At 46.6% G+C, this 5,605-nt stretch overlaps 1 pseudogene; it reads right to left on the bottom strand.

Moving 5' to 3' along the window:
* Nucleotides 1–253: 253 nt before the first annotated feature.
* Nucleotides 254–1,172, bottom strand: LOC138154264 (occludin pseudogene; annotated as a pseudogene).
* Between the last annotated feature and the right edge of the window lie 4,433 nt (nucleotides 1,173–5,605).

The raw sequence follows: 5,605 nt of genomic DNA, 5'->3' as shown, positions 1-5,605 counted from the left end.
AACTTGCTCAAGGTTACACAGCCAGTTATTTCTGGGTGTGGTGCTGAGTGTCTGAGCCCGGGATTCAATCTCCAGGTCATCCCAACACTGGAACCGGTGCTCTTACTCGCTGTGCTACCTGGCCGCCCCTAAGCAATTGGGGTTAAGTAACTTGCTCCAGGTTACACGGCCAGGTGTTTCTGGGTGGGTGCTAAGTGTCTGAGCCCGGGATTCGATCTCCAGGTCTTCCCAACACTGGAGCCGGTGCTCTTACTCACTGTGCTACCTGGCTGCCTCCCTCACTTTCTTCTTGATACCCATCTAGTTCCTTATCCAGACGGGAGAGCTCTTTATTGATTTCATCAATTTCTGCTTGTAGGCTCTTGTATTCCTGTAGGCCAGTGTCGAAGCTTTTCTTATAAAACTGTCTCTGCAGGTCTGGAGTTATTGGTGGGTACTCCCTGTCCCAGTCCTCATCCAATTCTTCACACGATTCCTCTCCAGTGGGATAGTCAGTTTCATAGTGGTCCTGGTCAGCTCTTCTTGATGTCCTCCCTTTCCCAAGAGATTTCTTTGTAGATACTGCTAAGTTACTATTGCTACTGTACCGAGGTTGCCTGAAATCATCCACTGGTGAAGTCACTGGAAGCACCTTAGCCACTTCTGGTATTGCTGTTGATTTGTATGAAGAGTCTGCATTTGGTCGTTTGTCATTCATTCTGCCATGAGAGGAATATGCCATGGAACTATCAACTCTATCTGCATAGTCAGATGGAACTGGAGGTACTTCTTGTGTGCTTACAGACACATTCTTCACCCATTCCTCTGCATTAGGAGGCTGCTCTTCAGAGACACTTTCCTTGTCCCATAGAACGTTGGATTTGTCATATCTGTCCATCTTCGGGTTCTCGCAACAAAGAATATCATTAAAGCAAAAGCTGCAATAAGCAGAAACCCCAGCATAATAACAATGGCCTCTTGAGGATCCACAATGCCGAAGTGATAAAGATACTGCTACACATAGAGTCCAGTCGTAGGTACATGATATTGGTTGCAGAGAGCATATATCTGAGCTGAGTACAATGATCCGGAAGCTTGTGCTGTTGGATTGACTCCCATTATGTAGACAATGGTAGCAATGAATACCATAATGCCAAGGATAGCACTTACAATGATCACCACTAAGAAATATGTTCTTGACCTGGATATTCCCGATCTGATAACACTGGTCACAAATATCACCAATGAAGCAATGAAACAAAATGCCGTCATGGCCAGTAAGAAACCTTTTGCAGCCCTTGGATCAGTATTAAGTTCCTCCATAGCCGGAGCCATAACTGCTACCAAAGTCACTGCTTCCTCCATAAGGGTAGTTGCTGCTTCCCAGAAAGGGGCTTCCATAGCCACTGTCCCAGGCAAGTGTGGAAGCCACACAGGCAAAGATGGCAATACACATCGCCATAATGATCACTGACAAAATCTTAATCACTCCTGGAGGGGAAGTCCACTTGTAGAAATGAAATATTTCATCTTCTGGATAGTAAGAGTAAGCTGGCTGTGAAAGCATCGGTCGAACATGCGTCTCCCCATTGTATAAGTCATTCCTTGGTGCATAATGAGATGGTTTGGATTCATCTGGTCAGTATGGAGGAGGGCTTTCAAATGGTCTGGATGACCTTGTTGATATCAGTGATCTAGGAAATTTCAAAATGAAGAATTCTTCTTAGCCTCCTCCCAAATAAGACTAACAACCTGACTCGGGCTCGTCCTGGATCCACTTCACGCGAGCAGGCGGCGGCAGAATGGGCTTTGCTGTGGCCAGAGCCTCGTTCTCCCCTCTCCCCACACCCAGCCCCCGGGCATGCGCAGCACCAATTCCTAAACTGGGGTTCCTCCCGGGCTGTAGCTCAGCCAGACCCTTTCCTCCGCAACGCAGTTCCCACCTCTGACCCTGTCTTCCCCAGGCGCGCTCGAGGCTCCGGGGACCTTCGCTGATAATACAGCAAAAGGAAGAAGGAAGGGAAGGAAAGGGGAAGAGGAGGGGGCGGGAAGGAGCAGGTGTGGAGCCGCCGCCTCCAGTGACCCATTCACCTGAAACTCCAGGATTTTAGATTTCTGATTGTTAAATTTTATACTATTAGATTCAGCCTGGAAAAGAGAAGTGTCAGCGGTATTATGAGAGCCCATGTCTAAGGATCTGAAGGGGAGTCTAGGGGAGACATTAGACTTCATCTGCTTGGCCACAGAGGGCAGAACCAAGTGTGATGAACAAAAAGAAGTCATCAAGAAGCAAACTTAGGCTTGATGTCAAAGGAAATGTCCTAACAATTACTTATCTTAAGCTCTAGATTAGACGTCCCAGGCCATTCAGATCTTTGTGGAACCTGACTCTGTCATATATCCTTCCAAGTGTTGCAGTATCTGCAAATTTAATAGGCACACCCTTTAGTCAAATTCAACAAGCATTTATTAAGTGCCTATTGTGTGCAAGGCATTTGACATGACATCTATACCTTTCTTCAAACTTTTACAAAAATATTAAATTGTACATGGCCAAGGACAAATGCCTGAGGCCCCCTGCTAGAAACCTCACCCAAGCTGCTATCAAACCATTAATGAGTCCAGTCAGGAAGGGACTTTGGGTGTAGGCACTCAAATGTCTCTGATGCCACCTTATTTCCATCACGTAGCCCACATCTCTCCACCTTATTAGAACTGTTGCTAAAGCATTCTAGCAGAGTGGTAACCAGGGAAAACATTTAAATATGAAAAAACAAGCAGGTATATCTGAAAAAGAATGAGGTGATCTTGTATGATATAGGCTTTGATGTGATGTAGCCCCTACTGGGTCTAACATTCCATGAGTCTGTGAATATGATAGTCCTGTGAGGGCTGTCAGTTGGGCAGATGCTATTGTTCCCATTTTGTGGATGGGAAAACTGAGGGATGGAGTTATTTGCCTGCTGTAGATCTCATGATCAGTTAGTGGGCTCAGACCCAGCCCTGCTGCCTTGGAGCCTAGCATTCTTTCCTTTAGATCTTGCTGCTTCTGGCAGTGCCTCTTCTTCCATAAAAAAAAAAAAAAAAAAAAAAACTGTTCCCCTTCCCTCCCTCCCTCCCCCTGCCAACTAGTCAAGGGAAAATTTATAAAGCAAAATGCTGATTAGGAGAAAGTGGAATGAGGTGATCTGTCCAGGACCTGAAGTCCCTGGTCCCTAGACTGACAGAGACAGAACAGAGCTGAGCAGCTGCCTTCTCAAAGACATCCTTTCCCTGCCTGCTTTCACATCTCTCCTCTCTCCCCATAGGTCCATCTTTCATCTCTGTTTTTACTGTTGTGTCTCTCTCTTCCACTCTCTGTATCTCTTTCCCTCTCTGTGTGTCTATATCTTTGTCTCTCTGTCTCTGTATGTCCTTCCATCTCTGTCTCCCTCTATCATTGTCTCTCTGTGTGTCTGTCATTTCCTTCTGTCTCTCTCTGTTTTCCCATTTTATTGGTTTCTCTGTATTTCTGTTCCCCCTTTTCTCCATCTCTCTGTCCCTCTCTTTCTCTGTTCTTATGTGCCTCCCTTTTGCACATCTTACCCTCTCTGTCTCCTTTGCCATCTATTTCTCTGTGTCTCTGTCTTTCTCTCTATCTTATTCAGTCATTTGTCATGTCTGACTCTTTGTGACCCCATCTGGAGTTTCCTTGACAAAGATACTGGAGTGGTATTTTCCTTCTCCAGCTCATTTTACAGATGAGGAACTGAGGCTAAGAGGGTTAAGTGATTTGCCTAGGGTCACCCACATAGTAAGTGTCAGGTCTTCCTGACTCTAGGCCAGGTACTCAATGAACTATGGCATTGCTTAGCTGCATTTTCTATTCCACTCCTTTATCTCATCACCCCTCCTTTATCACTTTGTTTCCAATTCTGATGTTTTGAGGGAAAGACCCCAGTCCTGAAAAGCTAGGTGGATAAAGAGCTGGCCCTGGAATCAGGAGAGCTATTCCTGTGTTAAACATTCACTGGGCAAGCCACTCAGGCTCTCTGGGCCTCAGTCTCTTCCTCTGTAAAATAGGGATAATTATCTCAGAGAAGTTATGAGGATCAAATGAGTTAACATATATATAAAGTGCTTTACAAACCCTAAAGAGCTATAGAGATACCATTGTTATTGTTTTCATTATTTTTGTTGCTATTAGTCCTTGTTGTGATCACTCCAGCTAAGGAGCCAGGAGGTGACCCTCAGAGATCCCGCCCCCCAGGACACACTCACTGTGCATTGTCCATTCCCTTAGCTGGCCCATGGCATTCCTAGGGGAAGCAGGTGGTCCCTGGGCTCTGAGAAGCTGCTGCCAGGGAGCAGGAGACCCCTAAGCCAGTCAAGATGCCACTCTGAGCTCCCTCCAGGAAGCAGCTGCCTTCCCTGTCTGGGTCATTCACGTGTCCTCCCAGGGTAAGTGGAGGGCTGGAATTTGGGAGAAGGGCTGACATGAAAAAATGATTGGTTTAGTCAGAAGAAATTGTAGAGACCATCTAGTCCAACTCCCTCATTTTACAGAGAAGGAAACTAAGGCTCATTGAGGGAAGCAGGGACCAGAGCCAAGATTCAAACCCAAGGTCTATGGAATGTATTATTCCCACCCCCCCCCCCCCACCCCCACCCCCACTCCTTATCAGCATGGGCTGGTCACAGAATCGTGTGCTTGGCCAGCATCTTGAGCTCTTCTCTACCAGGTAGGAAGGTGTGAACTCTAGACAATACAGAGGAGGTAGAATGAGGGATGGAGGAAGCCAAAAGCTGAACTCCCAGATTCTCAGAGCTAAAATGGAACCCTAAGGGCCATTAGCCCGATTGCTTTCCTAGTTTAGGAATCCCCTACTGTGTTCCTTATCCATCTTCAACTTGCCCACCTCTGGCAATGGTGAGCTCACTACCACCTGACAAAGAGAAAACAGTATATTCTGAGGAGCAGGGATAAGGATGTAAGGAGAGACTTTCTGGAGGAAGTGGGACTTCAGTTGAACCTTGAAGGGTACAGAGGATTTGAGAATGGAAAGAGGGTAGGAGAGAGCATGTATGGCAGAGATGCAAGTGGTAGTAAGCATTCCTTCAAAATTGGCAATGTCAGACACAGCATCATAGATTTAAAACTGGAAGGGGCCTTAGAATATCCTCTGGTTCAAACCACCCCACCCCCAATCTTTGCCATTTTACAGATGAGGAAACTGAGGCATGGGGAGGGGTCAAATAACTTCCTAAGGACAAACATGTAGGGAATTAAAGGTGTGGAATTTGAATCCAAAGCTCAGCTCTCTCATTGCACTGAGGAGGAAGCAGACTCAGGAAGGAGAAGGTTAGAGCCTACACTGATTAATGATCAAATCTTAATTGCTATTCCTCTCCCCCATCATGGTTCTTAAGGAGGTTCTGGTTTCCACAAATGTGTCTGTTGTCCCCATCCAGACTGCTTCCCTGCCCTGCCAGCCCCCTGACCCCAGGCTACCTGCCAGAGGGGGCCTCCCTCAGCCCAGCTTCCCCTTTCATTTCTCAGAAACCTCCCCATTTGTGCTGAACTTGTCTTTTTCTCTGGTGGAACCCCACCAGGGTTAACTGATCAGGAAAGGAGAAGTGGGAAGGG

This window comes from Petaurus breviceps, unplaced genomic scaffold, assembly GCF_028583685.1.
Source record: "Petaurus breviceps papuanus isolate PSGF00001 unplaced genomic scaffold, PetGlider_PUasm1.0 91041, whole genome shotgun sequence".
NCBI lineage: Eukaryota > Metazoa > Chordata > Mammalia > Diprotodontia > Petauridae > Petaurus > Petaurus breviceps.
The sequence above is the reverse complement of the archived record's forward strand: the minus strand, read 5'-3'. Positions and strand labels throughout refer to the sequence as shown.